Source organism: Myripristis murdjan, chromosome 3 (assembly GCF_902150065.1).
Source record: "Myripristis murdjan chromosome 3, fMyrMur1.1, whole genome shotgun sequence".
Lineage (NCBI taxonomy): Eukaryota > Metazoa > Chordata > Actinopteri > Holocentriformes > Holocentridae > Myripristis > Myripristis murdjan.
The window spans coordinates 5,874,709-5,895,648 of NC_043982.1; the positions used below are offsets into that span (position 1 = coordinate 5,874,709).

Here is a 20,940-nt window from a genome sequence, read left to right on the forward strand (position 1 = left end):
ATGTGCTATATAAATGAACTGACTTATAAGTTATGACTTACATCATCAGAGACAACTCTGGGCATTATAATTGTAACAATACATGTTTCATTGTGATATGGAGGATGTAACTTTTATAGCAGTTGTTATTTTACTTGTGTTAAAGCTGTTTTGTTTTGTTTTATTTTATTTGATCATTTATTTAATCTAGAGACAGGCCCAAAGAGAAACTAACAAATGTGATCTCTGAGTGTAGCAGGTTGACAAAAAGAGTGCCTACTTGTTTTTTTCTAGCAATGAAACCTGTGTATGGAGAAAGAAAGAAAGAAAGAAAGAAAGAAAGAAAGAAAGAAAGAAAGAAAGAAAGAAAGAATAATGGTTACTGGATGATGACAAAATTCCTGAACAACATTTCAGCTCTGTCTCCTGGTTACCATTAAAGTGTCTTTCACATCACTCTTTCACAAACAACAAGAAACAGTGAAAGAAAAAATGTATTATTAATAGCACTGAAAAATAAGACTTGGCTTTGGATGCTGTTTATTCCCTTAAATTCTCTGAGGATTTGTCAGGTCAGTCTGTGACTAAATGTCACCGACCTGCTGCAAATTAATGGCACTTGGCCCGCTCGGGCCGTCCGACATGACGACATTATATTTGTCGAGTGAGCTTAAAAATGTGAAACTAGACTGTATTAAACACAGGTAATGAAGTGGACGTCATATCGTGCTACGGAGGATCCAGTTATTCACTTTTTGGGTTTCAGACCAGGCCAGCAAAGTGAAATCCAGTGAGCCAGTGTGTAGTGGGGTCTGTGTGTGTGTGTGTGTGTGTGTGTGTGTGTGTGTGTGTGTGTGTGTGTGCGTGCGTGCGTGCGTGCGTGCGTGTGTGTGTGAGAGAGAGAGAGAGAGAGATCTCCATCCCAACGTGCAAAACATTATGTTTTACACAGATATTACACAGTAATGGAGCTCTGCAAGCCAATACCAAAATGCACAACTTAAATCCTTCCTAAAGTGTACTTCATTTCAAATAATTTTCATTTGCAATCCCACAAAGTTCAGCTTTTCACAAAAAAAGCCGACCTGCATATATGCTAAGTTTTTTATGCTACACCCTCAGGCTTCATTTCCACTTTCATCAGTCATGCACTTCTCTGAGGTTTTTGCATACAGGGCACAGATTGAGGAGAGAATCGGATGTGTGCCAAACAGTAAAGGCACAGCAGAAAACTGGAGTATGACGCTGAAAAAAAGAGGGATTAAAAAGAGGGACTGAAATAATGGAGATATTCTCTCTGCTCATCCCGGGACACTGTGGGGAGTCACAGCGCTGAGAGTGTGACGACGAGGAGGGAGGCAGAGCTGCCGAGAAACACACGACAGACACCTGTTCACACTACACTCCTGACCTGCTTCTCCTGCATGGAGTCTTGCTAACTTATCATTAAAAAGACGAGAGCAGAAAACACAACACTGAGGAACGGTGGTGCTGTTTCATAACAGGACTTCATCAACACTGCTTTGCTGAACCAACACTGATATTTGTCATTATTATTATTATTATTGTTGTTGTTGTTGTTGTTGTTGTTGTTGTTGTTATTATGTTTTTGTTTATTCATTCATTTTTAAGGTAAGCATAGGCGAAAGCATCTAGTAAATCACCTTGCGAAGAGGTGAATTGAATTTACTGTGGTTAATCCTTGGCAGCAAATTCTTGTGGATTGGGACTGGGACTAATTTGTCCCGGGACGATTAGCCAGCGGCCCTCACACCGGCGGCCCCTTAGGCGGCCATAACGTCGACAAAATGCACTGAAGCCAGGAAGTTCCCCAAAAGAAACTTCAGCAATGCATTTAGAGATGCGCTTACACGCAAATTACGCATTCAAGTCACAGTTAGAGAAAAAACACAGAGCAAACTTCCTGTCCTGAGAGGCCTGACTTGGTGGAGAGGAGACACAGGCCTGCTAGAAACCATTTGGCAGGAGTTCATACTGGTTGTACAGGAGGTGTGCGCCTTATACCAGCGGCTTGTAGGCCTGTACACTACAGCAGCGACTGATGGAGCCCCGACTTGGTCTACTATTTTCTTTCTGGTTATCTTTCCTATTAAACAGAGAAAAATGACGAGTTGAATGTGTTGGTTAAAGAAAATCCAGAGAAAAAGTTCAGGCCACTCAGTTGCTCTTACAGCCCCTTGCGTCGCCTGAGATGACATTACGTTGTAAGGCTAAATTTAAATGTTAAAGCATATACAGACAGAATCTTGGTAAACTGGAATCGATTATTCAACACAGTAAAACGAATAGCCTACATAATTAAACAGCTCCCAATGATTCCTGGCAAACGCACCAAAGCTGTGGGCGTGTTGTGTGTGCTGTCCATGGTGCTGACACGGACACTGCCAGCATCAATACCACAAACAGCTCTTGAAAACAGATTTTATTGAGTTCATCACATTTCTTCAGCTCACTTTGATCAAGATCACATTGGATAAGCTCACACTGAATAAGATCAATAAATTGGTGGATTTTTTTATGGATTAATATTACCTCTCAACATTACCTCTCAAAAAAAAAAAAAAAAAAAAAAAGAGTAAACATTTCATGGTACAAGTTGATACATGGTACAAGAAACTGATGCACATATAGATCAATAGTTGAGAGACCCATCTGGAAAAATAAACAGGTTTAAACAAAATAAACATTTTCTCAAAATACACTATCACTTGAGATTTTTGCTTAATTTTATCATTTTATGTTAAAGCATTTTCACCCTAAATCGAATTTAGTAAATCTCAAGAAGAGTTAAATTAAATGACAAACAATAAAAAGAATAGAAAAAAGAATATGTTTTCTAAAAGATATGAGCACTTTTATAAAATATACAAAATATGGCTAATAAAAGTCTTGTTAATGCAATGACGACAGTGGAAAGATAGGCTGTCTGTGTCATTTTAATGCAATGTGTATATGTATATGCTATATTGCACAGGAACAAAATCCAGTATTGGCCCGAGAATGAATCCATACGAAGTTATGAGCACTGAAGATCACCATGCAGCATCAGCATCTTCCGTTCTTTTCTAGAAAAAGGGAAAAAAAATGCAGCATGTGAAAAAAAAACAGCTATGCAGTTCAACAAAAATACATGACATTTTTTGGTCTGCTTTTTTTGTTGCCAGGGGAAATAAGGAGAGGCATCATCAGTTAGGCTAACACAGTATGTACCATTACTGTCCTTGGACGGGTTGCACCAGTCCAGACTGTCACCATCTCTAAAGGAGGGTGACAAGTCTCTCATAAAGCTTAGTATGTACTGCAGCCACTACCAATTTCACCAAATTATGTATAAAGAGGTTTCTGGACAATTTAATCCCACTGGGAGACTTGCTAAGGCCCTTTCTCTGCCAATTTTCACCCTCTCTCTTATTCAAACCTCCCCTTTCTTTCTGTGCCTCCACAATGCAGGATCTTGCTTTCTTTTTTTTATGTTCTCTCATATCGTTTTTCAATGTGGCTGCCACCCCCCCACACCCCCACCCCCAAGCCCCTCAGACAGCATGCAGCTTATGCAAATTGTCAGCCTTTTATGCTCAGTGCTCGTCCTCAAACTTGAATGAGACCTCAACAGAATCTTTCTCTCTCTCTCTCTCTCTCTCTCTCTCTCTCTCTCTCTCTCTCTCTCTCTCTCTCACACACACACACACACACACACACACACTCATTAAGATAGCCTATGAAAAAATACACTCCCTGTGTTCGCTAGCATCATTGATAGCATCATTCCTTTCATTTCATTTCATCTTTTTTTTTCTTTGCGAAAGCCTCAAGTTGATTAAGCAAGCTACAGGTTGGCATAATGAACTGTCCTAAAGAGGAGGTGCAGGAGGATGAGGGGAGGTGGGAGGCAAGGAGCTGTGAGGTAAAAGAGTTTAGATAGATAGATAGATAGATAGATAGATAGATAGATAGATAGATAGATAGATGAGGAGAGTGTGCATGTGTGTTTGCGGGGTGGAGTGAAAGGTTGCTGGGGTTGATGATGAATGTGAAATAGTTGGTGTTCCCAGGGTCTCCGCAGTGTGTGTGAACGGCCTGAGGGGCGACTGCTGCTGCTGCTGGGGAGGGGGGGTGGGGGTGCTGGGTGCCTGTGCCCAGCTTTATTTGGGGAGGGTGGGGTGGGGTGGGGGTTGTGGGGTGGGGGTTGTGGGGTGGGACCCGAGACTCCACTCACTCTCCCTGACAGGCTGTCCTTTTCACTAGCGCATAACTGGGCCCTGCAGCCTGCTGCCATAACAACACCACAGCTCCCTCTGTCATAGTAACGCCATGCAGTCACTGCAGAGTCCAGGACCAACCCCCAACACACACACACACACACACACAAATCCCACTGACCCACCCAGCCTGTGGGTGGAGATGGGGGGGACGTAAGTGAATGAAGAAGTTAGTAATCTCAATTGCCGGAGTCTAGACATTCCCACCACTGTGAACTTGAACTTGACTGGCAGCCGGAGCCTTTGCATGCACGGCGGGGGAGACGGGACATGCCATGCAGACAATGGGAACCCATTCTTTAGGATCTGGTCTGTGCTTTTCAGTTCCCCCCAAAAATACATGACTTCTATTGCTGTGAGTGTTGGCATCATGAATGAGTGATTTATTTTTTTTTTTTAAATGATTTATTATTTCATTCAGCAGCTTGTGGAGGAAATGGTTCACAAATTAGCATGATAATAATAGTAATGCAATATATATTTTCTAAATATATTTGAAAGGTTATTCATTTATTTGATAGAGTTAAAGGTGCGCTATGCAAAATTGCTTGGGGTTAATTGAATTGAGGAATGTTTACATTTCACTGACAAAAAATGTGGAATTAGCGTGTAATTTTTTGGCTGAATCTTCATGGTTCTCATTGAGCTCAGGAGCCTTTAGACTCAGCTGTCAAAAAAAGTGCAATAAGCACAAAATTTGATGGTTCACATCAACAGCCTGCTCACTGATAAACTCACTGCTTATTTCTTGTTTTTGAGTCCCTCAGTTGACCCTCAGTTTTGCACAGTGCATCTTTGAGTCAAATATTTATTAATATTATGAATTAACTTATTAACAGATACTTCTCATGAAGTACGCTGATGAATCCAATTAAAAGGCATTATCCCTTAAACACTGCAGTTATTAAATCTACAGCCGTCACTGTGGAGCAGATGCAGATGCAGAGGCTTTGGGACAGCTGAGGTGTGGTTTGTGCAGAAGGAGGTGCAACTCAATGTCATGAAGATGCTCCTGATATTTTGTACACTTGTATAACCATCTATACATAGTGCACTGTGTTCCCTGGAGCTGGGGGTGACATGGTTGTTTGCTCCAGCCTGAAGCCGGTGAATGGTGGCTGGCTCATGTCAGGGGTCTTAGCTGCTCAGGCCCACTCAACCATGGGAAAAAAGGAGCTGTGAAAGGTCCTCTGCTGCTGCTACAAAGCCCAGAACAAGCCATAGCAGGATAATCGCGTTTATCCCCAGATTAAGACAGGATCGCAGCTGCGGTATCCTTGTGGGGCGGGGAGGAGAGGTGAGGAACGTAAAACATACAACACCCTCCCCTCAAAAAAAAAAAAAAAAAAAATCTCAAGTTGTGCTCCATGCAGACAGATTCTGGCCAGGAGAATGACCGTGCATCTGAACCCACTGATAGTTTGCTCTGTCTGGACCAAATCATGCCTGTGTCAGATTTTGAAATCCTGGCTTAAAGTTAGTCATGCTGGAAATTTAAGATCATGGGGAGAGGTCTCACAACAGAAACAAACTTGAGAAGCAGGGTTGAAATGAAAACATGACACTCACAGATACCTTCTCACAAAAAAAAAAAAAAAAACTTTAAAAACAACCATCTCCTAAAAATTACGTTCTCCTACAACCAAACTGCATTAGCAATTATGTTTCGAGGGGAATGTATTTTGTTTGCAGATTATGTTTGTTTGAATCATATTAACAAGAATACTTGTAATCACTTTGTCTGAGGGCTGCACTAGGAGGGAGGAGGGGTGCCAAATGAGTCAAACAACCAACTATTACCCAGGTGACCCGAGTTCAAGTTCTGTGTCAAGCAACGCTGTTCGTTTTTAACTTATATTACATTAAGTAACCTTAACCAAGTGGTTTCGGTGCCCAAGCCTAACCTTTCACTCACCTTAACCCAGTGATTTGTATGCCTAAACCTAACCTGTCCCTAACCTTAACCAAGTGGTTTTGGTGCTGAACCTAACTACATGACTCTCACTTGTTATAAAAACCAGAAAGAAAGATATGTCAGAAAAAAAACATAATCCACTACTAAATAGGTTTCCCTTTAAATGTAATTTAGAAAGCAGTTTAGGTGTATGGGAGCATCATTTTCAGGAGACAGTGTTGTTTAAAAAAGGCAGTTAATTCTACAGTCACAACCTGAGGCTGATCTGTATCTTGTATTGGGTTTAAATAAATAAAGTCTCCCTCTTTATTAACATGCCAGTTGCAGCCCCTGACACTGGCCAGCACAGACGGAGAGTAAAGTCCAACCCCCAAATGCACACTCACTGCGCCACGTCTCTCTCTCCCCCTCCCACTCTCTCTCTCTCTCTCTCTCTCTCTCTCACTCACACACACAATATGCCTACATTCTCACAATCAAGACTGGCATAATGGCGTTTGTGTCTCTGTCTCATTCCTGCTGATGCTGTCTGTTTTGTCGCTCATGTTCACCCTCTGCATCTCACCTCCTCTTAGCGCCTCTTTGCTTGATTCTTGCACACTTCATTTGCACTGCTGTGTATGCCTAAGTATTATTACTATTATTATCATTTCATATTTCAGGACTTTGTCTTTGTTTCACCTATTTCATGATGTGATAAAGTGGTTATTTCACTTAAAGAACAGCTTCCCTGGTTTTAACAGAGGGGAGATTTCTGATACTAATCTGTAATCCAGGAAAACCACAAGGTTACTCTTTCAGTGCCAGTTTCACAAAAGAAGGACAAACAAATACTTTGATGAAATATATGTTTATATTAATTTGACTTGACAGATGTTAAGATACAGATCACAAAATGGTGTAGACATTCCTTTAATAGTGAGCTGCAACTCCTTTTGCACAACTTACAAAAATCATTCTGTTACTAGTCTGCTTTCTTACTTCTCTTTGTTAGTGACTGGTACAGATTTAACAAGGGGAATCACAAAGGGATAATGGAGATGACTTTCATAATGTTTTGTATAATTAGATATTCACCTCTGGCCACAAAGATATAAGGAGGTTATGTTTTTTCCCATGTTTTTTTGTTGGCAAGATATCACAAAATGTGACTTGGCTGAACTTTCGTGGATGGAGCCCTTGGCACACTAGAATCATCTTAATTTGATTTTGGTGGTGATCCAGACCTTGGATTTCCACTCTTACAATTTTTTTAAAATAAAAACTACGGTGTTCTGCAGGAGTATTACACTGACATGCTATTTTGTCAGTAAATCAATTCCTGAAAACAAACAATAAACAAAAACAGTTACGGAAGCTGCGGCTTTGCAAGAGGAGGAGATTTATACTTTGCCAAGTGCCTTAAAATCATACACATTCTTTTAACAAGATATATATTTGATATGGTGCACATATTCTTTTCATTAACATATTAAGCATGAGCACACACACACACACACACACACACAGACACACTGACACTTGTCCTTACTGTGTGAGATGCAGCCACTCACAGACAAGAGGCAGAAAGACAAAGGGCCAACTTTTCCTCTTATGGCGGTGGTGCTAATGCAGGCATCTGCTGCTGTCTGGTCTGGAGCATCTCTCCCTCCTCATTACCCAGGGTTTACTGCAGCACCCACTCACATGCACAATGTTGGGAAAAAGGGGTGGTAGACCTCTGTCAAGTGCTCCTTTCACAAAGCAGCCATTGTGGAGTGAAGCCAGGATCAGAATGATAATGTGGACTGTGGCTACTGTCTACCAACAGGTCGCCTGCAGCTGCCGTGCACAGCGCCAGCCTGCAGCCTCTGGGACACGCCGCCGGGGTGATGTTTGTGCACTGGGGGCAGAGAACGCTGTTTGTACTTTTCCTGAGTCTCCAACTGTTCTGTGTACAGGTGCACGTCTGGCTCACTTTGCTCTTTGCCCTGTAATGTGACATCCGTCTCCCCAATGCCTCCTTAACCCACTAAATCTAATTAAAATCAAATGTAAGTTTCCCTCCCAAACAATTTCCATGCATTTTAGCAATGATGCATTCTTGGTGATAATTGCCAGTAAACACATCCCAGTCATCAGCTAATGTGTGGGACTTCTTTTCCCAGCAGTGACCGTCATGGTTTCAACTGGCTCCTCCAAGCTGTACGTGCATGCTCACAGGCCAAGGAGACAAATAAAGCTAAAATCAGTTTTAATGCTCCAAAACATCTATAGCTTCTGGCCTGCTGCTTTGCTATGTAATTCTCTGCCCGCCTCATTTTTGTTGCAAACATTACAGCATCAAAACTTATTGTCTTTACAGGAATATACCTGCAGAGAAAAATTACCATATATTTTTACAGTGTTGATTATTGTTAATTATGCAAGGACAGAATGATTACAAAATCAAAAATCAAGCTAAGGCATCAACATTCACATATGCGCACACACACACACATGACCAATGTGTGTGTGTGTGTGTGTTCTATACTTGTGGGGGCATTGTAATGACTTACATTCATTCTATACAGCCTTTCCCTGATCTTAGCCACAACCAAATTATGCCTTACCCTAACTTTAACCTAACCCCAATTCTAACCTTAACCATAACCTTGACCAATAAGTCAGAATTAGCTTTTTTTGCCACACAAGAACAGTGTTGCCCTCCTCCACACACACACACACACACACACACACACACACACACACACACACACACACACAAGGTTGACCATCTATGAATAGGACAATTTACAGTACACACATACTATGTGTAGCAATACTAATATTTTGCTTTAGTCAATAAGCTCCTATTATCAGAGAGTGCAGCCTCCCTCTGCCTCACATCAGGCCTTGAGATCATGTAAATGAGGCGCGGGCCCCTCCCCCAACAGAGGGGCTGCTTGTCTAATTACAGCACGGTTTCTATTAAAGGCACAGTTATCCTTTAATGTATTAAGCCATGGCGGCGGCCGCTTAAACGCACCACTTTCTTTGTTGTGGTTGAGGAAACTGTAATCTTTCATTATGCAGAGGACAGATTTATAATGCAGCGGGCTCATGGAAGAAGGTGGGCCAACAGCAGGGCTGTACCTTTTCATTTAATGTGCATGTAGAGCACATCATTACGATGACAATAAGGTTTTGGTGTCCGTGTTTAATTCAATAGTGTAACCTTATATTAATATTGTGCCATATTATTTACCTCACTGTGCCAATATTTTGATCATTTGAAGATATAAGGAGTCAGTTATTCATAATGGGAAGGTCCTTATAATTAATCCTTAATTATAAGGCTACATAAATAAATAGACATGTTGCTTTTTTTTTTTTTTTTTTTCTTTTTCTTTTTTTTTTTTTTTTTTTTGGACGGATGGCCTATATGTACTGCATTTAGGCACCACTTTTTTAAAGTTGAGTCGGTCTAATTTAACGATGGCCCACGTAATCACAAACAATATAATAGCTGTTAATAACAGTGTGAGTCAGCTATACACATTCATTTTGTAAGGAAATAATTCCGTGTCGTAAATGTGCCCCAGTCTGAGTCGTGCTGAGCAGCGTGGAGAGGCAGCTGCTGCGCCTTTAAATCCAGCTCTCAGCTCGCCTCGTTTCTATGCAATTATGTTAATATGCAGAGCTTGTCCAGCTCCTATTCATTAACGGTTGCAGTTGCATTATTGTTCCCTTTATTTGTCATCTTTGTAAAGCCACTCATTTTTATTTAGTCATTTATTTATTTTGCAGGTCCGCTTTTCCTCACAGAATTGGTCTTGGAGCGGAGCAGCGGACAGCGTTAGGATAAAGCTTCTCTGTAATTGGCTAAGAGCGTTTATGTTTGTATAGCAAATTGTCCTATGCGGAGGTCACGCTCTCATTTCCTTATATTGGACATCGACTGCTAAAATAGAGCAGTCTAGAAGTAAGTATGTGACCATTTTCTCATAGACTGAGTCACAGAGCCCAGTTTGTAGCTGTGATTTTGATGATAAAATAGATTAAATTTACGCCACACCTGACACAATTGGAGCAGAATAGACTTTAATCACGCAGACGTGCATGTGTTCATGTGATCCGTGTGTCTTTGTTGACATCCACAGAAACAGTCTTAAACACCTTGGGATGCTTTAGCCTGGAGGCCTTCGAAAAGCCTCTTCCCACTGTGGACCAAATATGCAAGTGCAGTAGGCAGTGGGGCGACCAGCAAATAAAGAACTGAGGCGCGCGCGCGCGCACACACACACACACACACACACACACACACACACACACACAAGAAAAAATTAAAAAGGAAAATCGACAAACAGGCAGGTGTGTGTGGGAGGTCTCCCACCAAAATTCAAATAAATCATCGTTTTATATTTGCGCAACAAATTCCTTTAATAGCAGCCATATGAATGATAATACTTGAATGCTTTTTCAAAATCAAACGGATCTTTGTCTTTTGTCTGTCTTGTGGCTGCTGGTGTTTGGTTAGGCCTGCCCTGTTTAAGGTGGAGGTAGGTATCTTATCAAGGTTTTTATTTTGTCATGTAGCCATTGCTTCATGCTTTTTTTTTTTTCTTTTTGGGTGGGGAAGGGGGCAGTAAGGGAATGTACCTGACGGCCAGTGCGTTGAAAGTGGCAGTGGATGTGATGCAGGTAAATACCAGCAGACAGCCACACAGCCCGCATGGGATGAACGGGCCGCACCACCGGTCTGACGCCCCAACTACAAAACTGTATCCTATAATTGATTAGGCTTTATCTGGCAATATCACAGCAAATCTATAATTTATCACGACATTTAGCCACATTGCATAAGATATTTAAAAATAACATATGAATACAGTGTTCATTTCGCCTATTTTTATAGTGCTTTTTCGTCAGGGCGCACACAAACCTGACTCCTGTTAAGCCGCCACAAGCGCACCTTACAAAAGCTCAAACCCTTATAATTTGGCAAAAAATGCCATTAGAAGCCGTTTAATTGTGGTTTTCATATTTATGAAATCATTCGGGCGAGTCTACCAAAGAATGAGATGCCCTCAAAGTTTCTTCAACTTGCATCGCTTTTGTCTCTTCCTCCCCTTTGTGCGCCCTGAGCGGCTGCGTTTTAAATACTAAAATATGGGTCAACAAAAATCTATTACTTACACCATGTAATAATGCCCATTACTGTGTGATCCATCTCCTTCGCTCTGATACAGATCCACTGTCCGGTTTCCAGTGCAGTTAGGCTGCATGGTTTGTAGAGCGCATGCATTTGCCTGTATCTTGGCCTTTAAGCCTGTCAGGAATATTAATAATCAATCTTTTAATGTGAGCGAGGATTAATCAGAAAACATAACAGAATTGGCATCCCAATTAGCAGCAGTAGTCTGTGTAAATGATCAGCCTTGACTGAGATTTCTTCAGAGGTTTAGAGACCAAAGGCCTGTGTTTGTGGCCTAGCACTCCTCTGCTGAAATACAGGGCCCACTCAAAGTTGTATAGAAATTCATTTGTAGGCTACTGTTTCATTTTATGCTTTGTTATTGTTAAAATAAAAACATCATAGTTTGAGTTTAGGGCTTCACAAATTTAATTTTCAAAAGTGTGTCAGCATGCAACATAGTGTGGTGTGGTCTTTTTTCTGTCATAGTGGCTGTAGAGTTTGTAAAAGAATAAAAGCAAAATGTTTTTGGATTTTCTTAATTAAGAGTGGGATGTTATTATTAGTTGGATATTATCTGAATCTGTCCTGATTATTCTGAAGTTATTATTATTGGCTGCACCTGGCCAATAAACACTTTTATAGGCTTTTAGGAATTTTCTAGGCTGACTTCAATCGGACAGGCAAATCAATTCTAATCAAAGTGATCAGACATGGGAAAACTATGTTTGTAAAGTGTAATGCCGGCACAAAGGCTCTAGACAAATGCTTATATTGGATATGCAACATAGAATTATTTTTGTCTTTCATTTGAAAATGGAATTTGAAATTGTGTAAAAGTGAAGAAAAAATGAAAGTAAAAAAGAAAAGAAAAATAATGAAAAAGTTTCTAGTTTTTGGATTCTTCTCCTAGCCTGCAGTTTGCTCTTTGCATTAAATCAGATCTTTACTTATTAATGAAAATCTTTCTATTCATCCATTCAAATCTCCATTTTATTGTTTTTAAAATCTTTTTTTCATGTTTTATGGTGGGCATAGTTTAAAGCTGATGGGTGTGGCCAGTGAGTGACAGGCCCATCTACCAGTTTTCCACCTCTGATAATAACTGCAGGTTCTGCCAAGCCATGACAGCCAATATTGAGGGCAAACTTTGCCAACACACTCTCAATTATCTTAGCATGATAACAGTTTGCTAAAAACATGCAGCTAATGAGTTTTACACTTGTCCTTGCAACAACTTCACCTAAAGTCCACAGAACAAAGGGTTGCAGTGGTACAGGCTGCCGAGTGAGCTAGTGACGGTAACAGTGATCCAACACAAGCCATGCATGGTCACCAACCTTTCTCAGCGACGTTCAAGACCAAGATCATGTTTATTTGGACTTGAACTGAAAGGTAACATTAACCGTACTACATTTGTTATCTACAAAACCATTTCCCTGTTCAGGTGGCCACAGCATCATGATTAGTGGGGTCTACGCAATGTGTGATCATGTATGTAATCCAGTAAATAACCTCTACAGCCGAAATCCTGAGTCAAATCCTTGTAGTGATGAGGTAGTCTTGCTGTCACTAACTAGAGAGGACGACCAATCAGTCATTCCATTAATGCAGTCCTGACTAATTAGCTCCATCTCTGGTTAGCTGGATCACACTTGAGGGGAGACGGCTAAAAGACAAGCGCTAATTAAAGCCTGATAGACGCTTAATGATGCAACAATTAATGCAGCCCTACCTTATGCCAACACAGCCATTTTAGCAGCAGCAGTGAGACTCGCCATTAAAATGGCTTCCACAGCTGCACCAAGAGAGCAACATAATCTTCTGACAGTGATGGGGTGAGGGATAGTGGGGATTCTTTAACTCTAACCATCTCCCTTGTCCCTTGAGCATAGGGACACTGTCTCCCTGCCCCTCAAGTGTTTTCTACAGGAGTAAAGATGGCATGAACCTCAGGCTTCTAGTATGGAGATTTACGAAGAGGGTAAGTGTGTCTGATTGCCCACTTCTGACTCTCTTTTGACTACTTACTCTCACTTCTATGGTCTAGTGTAAACTGCTGGCCATGATGTAGTTATATACTGTGAGCTTTCAAATCTCCATTTCTGACTGAATCAATTTTAGCATCACTGAAGAGGCCCTACAAGCACTATAGCTCCTGCTGAGGGGAAATCTGTTTTATCATGGGTTTGTCACGGGTGGGCTGTGGAAAAAACAAAATCTAGATTTGCTGAAATGGGGTGACAAGGTCAAAACCAAACCAAACGAGATGGAGGTTACCGAGATGGATGTGTTGCTCTCCAAATCTTCTATCCTCTTTGCCTGAGACAAGCACCACCAATTACTAACTACAGTACAAGAACCTTTTAGATCTGGGCCATACTGCCAGAAGCAGAAATCACCTACAAATCTTATTTCTACAGCACTTTCAGACTGCCCTCAACCCTATCATCATGACGTAATGCAGCTAAGATCACACTTAAACCACTGATGATAAAGACAAAACAGGGTGCAGCACATTTGAGAGAATTGGCCTAGTGAATTTTGCAAAAAAATTCAAGTTCTGTCCAAAGCATTAGACTTTAATACTGAACAGGGGTGTATTTGGTGGGTGTGGTTGACTTTGGCAAATAGGTGTGTTCTCCTAAAGTTTTATCTGCACTGTCTTCTGCCCCAAAGGAAAAATAAATTGTGTCAGGTAGGTATCAAAAGTCCAGCCTGTGAGTCTGGAGATGACAGCAGTAATGGGAGTTAAATGTGATGAGTTTCACAGGGGAAATGGGAGCACCAAATTTGTTTTTCTTTTCATTATTTATATGCCCGGGGAAAGTTGTGATTTTATTTAGTGTTCTTTCACTGTGTTCCTGATGATCAAAAAATAAAAAGTCGTTAAAAAAGTGTGTACTGCCTCTTATAATGTGACATAAACTGGGTAAGGATTAAACAAAGATGCCAGAGAACACCATCATCACTTTCTGGGATTCTAAGAAAAGTAGTAAAAACTGGGATTGGAGTGATAGTTACTATTAAGTGAAGGATTGAGCAAAAAAGAAGAAAAAAGAAAAAACAAATTAGGTGCATTTTTGGTGCAATGGTAAGAACTTCACAGAACGTCTTAACATGTGGCGATTGTGCACTGGGAATCAGGAAACAGGAATAAAAAGACCAAGCTAGTTAGGCATCAAAACAAAGATTAAAATAAAGTATGCTTCTAAGTGTGTGCTACTGTGATGCTAAACCAGCCAGAACTTTTGGCAGAGATTTCCAAAATGAATAACTGCATTTTTTTACAGCTAAGATGAGGAGCCCTGCTCAGTTTGAAATGGGATTACAATTTAGACCTACCTGGAAAATATCAGGTCCTCTTGGTTGATTTTTTGTTTTTTTTTTGCTTTTTGTTTTATGTCGGTATTGCAGTGAGCTGCGAGGGTTGGAGGCCATTCCTACTTTCGGTTATCTAGCTTTATGATGGCTGAATAACACTCATACAGCTAGATAACCAAAGACAGGAACAGGCTCCATCTTATGTGATGGCATGGTAAGTCTGAGGGTTCCTGGAAACAAAGAGCATTATTATGAATTTGACATGCAGGCCTACAAGCTTTCGTCACCTACAAGGGCCAGGTGCAATCAGCTGAATTTTAGAAATGAAATATCTTATTTTTCAAAATGTTCCTCCTTGGCTTTTTGACAATCTCAGTTTTCATTCCCCCATGACCTGTAAGACCTTTCTTTATAAACCTGCATCTTTAAATGAAAGGAAAATAGCTATACCTGTGTTTACCCCATTCATTTGACTGATAGTTAAGTTTGTCTTGGAGCTCCAAAAACAGCCACTTAGGAAACTAACTACCTCTGGAACAGGTACAGATGTGAGCTGAGGTGAGAGTATATTCACCTCCCTGGCAGTTCAGATGCATTTTCTACTGTTAGTGTTACTATTAGTGTAGTATGGTTTGAGCTATTGCAAAAAGTCCAGTTATAGTAAAACGAATCAATAATCAGAAATGTTATGCAGCCTTTCCTGCTCTGGACCCACTGGCCTCAGTTTCCTACAGGTCCCAAACTGCCCTTAAAATCCTCCTCAAATCAGCCCCTTATCCTTTGCTCAGACTGAACATATCTTAACCATTTTAACTAATCTGGCCCATAGAAGTGCACCAAGTGTAGAAGTGTAAACCATTTAAAATCTTGTGGCTAAGAGCAATTAGCCAAGTCATTATGTAGGCTAAAGTGCAGACAGCCCTTATACTAATTTACTGCCATTTTTCATCAGTTTCCCTCACTGATCTATTAACTACACATTGCTGAGATGGTAGTGTGATTATTTTCATTATTTTACCTGCTGTAGGTCACTGATTTATTAAACACTGAGCTTTAAGGAAAGGGTTTCTATGATAAGATAATAATAATAGTATAGTAATAATTATAATAAGTTGGGATATAGATAAATAAACAACAAAGATGCATATGAATTCCCTTAGGTGGGTTATCGATTCATTTTTGCAGTTATGTGTATAATAATAATCTCTGCATCATTAACATGAAAAAAATAACCTTATCATGAACTTACGGTTCCCTTTGTTAGTGCGTCTGACGTCAGGCGTTTTAATTGGGGGAAGAGATTGCACTGGGAGAGCCTGCATTGTTTTCTTTAGCAAATCAACAAGAAACCTCTACAAAATAACATCATCAGTTATAGTATATCCTATTGCAGCATTATGCATAAATATGACAATATGCCTCAGATTATGTGAAAATTTGGCCTGGTCAGTTTTACACCGGCATAATAATAAACCTCACACCTATAATAAGATGTGTAATGGTATGACCTCCAGTTTACTGGGACCATGGACGACTCTTGGCAAAACAGTGGCTAAGTCTGTACTGCAGCATTATTTTCATAATAAATATTATTAACTACTTCAGAGATTAAACCTTACAGTTTACCTCCAGACTTTATAATTACAATGAGTTTTGTTATGGCTCAAAAAATGGATACACACTCTTGAGCAGACCTATAGGCTAATAATAAATGCATCCAGGACTGTTGCAATTTTTTGTGCTGCTGATAATGGCTTTGCCCGTAATGCTTGTAACCAAGCCTCCACTTAATGGAAACAGCAGACTTGAATACTGCGCGCTTTAATGCTGTCTACACACCAGCTGCTTTGCCTGGAACACATCAGGGCCAATAAATCTGTGCAGGCAGCTCCTGGGATGCATTACAGCGGGTCTCCAGATGATATGAGCCGGACTTATGCCAGGACAAGACCACTGAATCCCAAAGACTCTTACTTTCCATTGTGAGAGGGTGCCTCTTGCATCCATGGAGGCTGGCACATCCACGTGTAGCCTATAATAAGGACGGCGAATGTCGGTGGGATCACGCGGGGTTTCACGGGCTGCACGGACACGGAGCAGAGTTGGCGTGCAGCCTTGGCATGCCCAAACCTGCGAGTGCCTGGATCAGATCGATAAATCCCAATCAATCTGCGGTGTAGCCTGTATGGGCGACGGTTCACCGCCGGCAATGGATGCTCACACCAGTGTCAGCTCGGAGTGATCCATGTTGAATTATAGATATTTGTATCCGTGCTCAGGAGATTCCCAGGTCAGTTCACTGCTTCCCAGCAGGACGTCTGATGCTCTATCATGCAAACAAGCTGTTTATTATCCGTGTTGTTTTTGTTTATTTTTTATGTTTTTTTTTTCCAATCCACGGTGGTCCTGAGTCTGTCTTGCGTATCCATCTGTGTTGCTCCCCTGAGTCTCCGATGCTCTCCTCTCACCTCCTCTGACTGCCTCTTTTTTTTTCTCCTGAATGCTTCCTCCTCTGGCAGAGCTCGGCTGCACTGACGTCACATCGACAGCAAGTTGCTGGATAACCAATCGCAACTTGGCTGCCAGTATGCCCGTGCGTGTGTGTCACATATTTTTAAATTACATACTTGTCTGTCCAGATTCCATTATAGTTTGCATGTGGAATACAGGAGCGGGTTGGTGGAGAGTTCTATATGTGTTACATGAGTTTTCAGGGAACACAAGTTTATTCTCAAATATATGGATACCAGAATCCAATGAAAGATCACCTTGTGTCTCATTGGTGTGTGTGTGTGTGTGTGTGTGTGTGTGTGTGTGTGTGTGTGTGTGTGTGTGTGTGTGTGTGTGTGTTCTCAAACTAACTAACTTGCATGAAATGGGCTCAAAATAAACTCTATTCCATAAATAAACTGGATTCAGTGATGCTTGTGCCTCAGAGCATCAATGAGCTGCATGAGATAGGCCTAGTCAGAGTTCAACTGCGACACTTTCTAAAACGACCCAAGTCTTTTCTATGAATATCTCACTCAGCTAAAAACGCCCTCAGGCCTCCTCGTGCTGAATTTGAGAGAGCTGCTCCACTTGTCTATGAAATTAATAAGCAGTAGGCGCCTGCTCAAGTTAGTCCATAACCTAAAGCAAGAAATGACTTTTTGCAGCCACCACCAGTCCTGCTGATTGTTAGGGATAGCAGTTTTGACTCATGCCAGCCAAATTCTCCATCACAGTGGTCTGGCTGTTTTATCAATGGCCCATTTAGTGAACGCGCTCTCAGTGCGCCCACTCTCCCCACTGGAGGGAGAGGAGACTTTTTTTCGAGCATACAAAAGGAAAAATAGCGTTACAATAAAGTGAACATGATAATTACAAATAATAATAATAATAATAATAATAATAAAAAAAAAGGAGTTGGCCAAATGAGCCAGTTGTGGCCTAATCGGTTATTTTGCTGCTGAGATAACCCTGAGCAAAATGAGAAAACATGGCGAGCTGTGGCAAACACCCTGTTAATGAAATTAGGTTATTTCATTTAAGCAATGGATTATATTATGTAATAGTTACAAGTGCTCAGTGACAGGATTGCATATAAAACCCACGCTACTTAGGTGCAATGAAAAAATGATCAGCCATGTATTTAACTGATATAAGGGCCCTGACTTTGGCTTCACATTGTGGGACTCTATCAGTAGCAATGGAGCCTGTTCACTTCAGGTGTATGAAACACATAGAAACATATAGGCCTTTGGTGCAGGCTGTAGACCCTGTCTGTGCAAATGGGAGTCTCTCTCTCTCTTGCTCCCCATTCATTTGCTTACAGCACAGTTAGGCGGGGGTTGTGATGTTTCCATTCAGTTGGTCTGGTTGTTTTTTTTTTTGTTGTTGTTTGTTTTTTAGCATGATATCGCTAAAAGTTATGAACGGAAGAATTTATTTATTACTTTTCACACCGATCGGCCAAAGGAGGCGTAGCGTCAGGCGTGATTAACTTTTGGTGAATATCCAGCATGTGGATCTGGCATATCTGACATCAGTTGGTGGAGGCAGGCCATGCGCTCTAGTGCTTTTTAGTCCAGTCTCTCCTGCCTCTGTTAGGCCCTAGTGACAAAAAAAAAAATCTATCTCAGAGTCTGGTTAGTGCCAGTTGTGTTCAACACATTGAAATTCAAAGTGATCCTTTTTCCAAAATAAATGTAAAAAAAAAAAAAAAAGAAAAAAGAAAATAAATAATAAATCACATTCCTCAGATTCAGTCGGTGGGTGTGGATCGCCTCTAATCCGCTGCCGCCGGTCCCACCAGGCAGATCAGGCACAGCGCCGAGGGGCCCGAGTCCCTCAGCATCCAGCCCACACAACTAATCTATTTTTTCAAACTCAGTATGACTGGAATTTTTTAATCAAGGACCTGATAGTTGTTTAATTGGTTGAAGGCTCTGCGGTCAGCCAATCAGGGGGTCCCTCGAAATGTCAGTCGTCAGGTCAGCTGGCAAACGTCATTTCAGCCTGACGGCAAAAAAATGGGACAAAACAGTAAGAGGCTCTATCAGGTGTAAAATGATGTATAGAGAAAAAAGAAGAAAGACGAGGAACTGGAGTTTATTTAAACATTATTGATATTAGGCTATTTGCCATTATGTTTACATAAATTGATAAAGAATTCAAGGCTTGACAATTCAGTGAAAAAAGGAATAATACTAATACTACTAATAATACACTAATAGAAATAGTTATATTTATAAAGAAAATTCAAATTCAAATTAAATTCATTCTAAGTGCTGGGATCATGTAAGTAGAGGTAATATTTGAATTGTTGTTAAAGTGCAGTTAATATTCAAAATTGTGACTATATTACATTTCATTAAAAGGTGCCATAAGCAGGGTTACATGGTGAGCAAGGCACACAAGTTTCTTTCATGTCTCTTTCAGGTGTGTGCAAACACAAGAATTCAAAGGTTTTTTCAGATTTTTATTTTTTCCAGATTAGTCTGTTCTTCTCTCTTAATATGACTTTAGGTGTGGACGTGAGAAATGGTGTGAAATGTTTAAGGCAGCACATCCTTAGAAAGTGATGTTTCTTTGTCTTCAGGTGGAAACGGGGAATCTCTTCACCAGTAACCCATGTTGGAGCTCTGTCCCTCAGTAGACTTGCCAAACTGGCACATCCACCTCCATTAGGGTTTACCTTCAAAGGTAGATCATTCCAGTTCATTTCACCCCCACACACCAGTAAAGTACAGCTGTATTATTTTGCCATCAATTATTGAATAAATATATTATTATCATCACAAAATACCATCTACAAATTAGTGATGCAAGGCCAGCTGCTTGAGAAAAACTTCATCACACTGTATGTTCTTTATATGAAAATTGTCACTGAAAAAAAGTTTTTTTCTTTTAGACATTGTGATGTGATTGTAAACCACCTTGTTAAACAAAATGATGTGATCAATTTATCTGGGGCTTTTGCTATTTGGACACTGAATACACAGGCAGTTTACAGTACACATGGGTACAGTGCTGCTTGTTAAATTCGATAACAGGCCAGATCTTCACCCCTTAATTACAGATTCTTATCAAATTATTACCAGTCTAAAGACTCAGACAAGTTTCAGTTCTCAGAAAATATGGCTGCTCGACCCTAACAGAGGTGAGTCAGGAAATAATGCTGCTGACAGAGGCGTCTACTACAGCTGAAGCACTGGGGTTATACCGCCCTCTAGCGCTCATTTGGTGTTCTCATTCCTCATTTCATGGATGTGATGTGGTAAGTGGCCAGTTGGGAAATATTAATTACACGTCTACAGATTGTTCTCATATTGTTCCAAATGTAGTGAAATGTTACAAAGTGTGCACTGAAACTGTTAGGGCAGCAGGATTATATTTGCAAATGGAAGAATAAAAATAAACATCTCATCAAAAAGGTTGAGGGAGTTTTTGAGTGAGACAGAACTTTTTTTCTTTGCCTGGAATCTCAAGATTCACCTTCTCTGACACTGAAGTCATTGCCAGGTCTTGTTGCAGGTGTCCTTGGTTGACTTGATTTCCATCACCTGTGATGATGTGGTCTGCTGAGCCTGCACTCTGGGACTTACTGGAGATCATGGATATGGACCTACTGGTAATAAAACTTGCTTTTGTTTGTTTTTCAATCTTTGCTTTAATATCTGCATGAGTATCAGAAAATCAGCAAAAATGAGTTAATTAGTGAAACATTACCGTAAATTTTGCAAAAATGACAAGAAAACTATTTATAAATATCTTTTTAAATTAATTTCAAGAAAATTACCATA

The 20,940-nt window shown here is 40.6% G+C and overlaps 1 long non-coding RNA gene across 1 annotated transcript; it reads right to left on the reverse strand.

Annotated features, from left to right (window-relative positions):
• Positions 1–2,498: 2,498 nt before the first annotated feature.
• On the reverse strand, positions 2,499–14,765 carry LOC115355527 (uncharacterized). The gene is made up of 2 exons (XR_003927889.1): positions 14,675–14,765; positions 2,499–3,065 (listed from the first exon to the last, which is right to left on the reverse strand). It is a non-coding gene; the product is annotated as an uncharacterized LOC115355527 (long non-coding RNA).
• Positions 14,766–20,940: the final 6,175 nt, after the last annotated feature.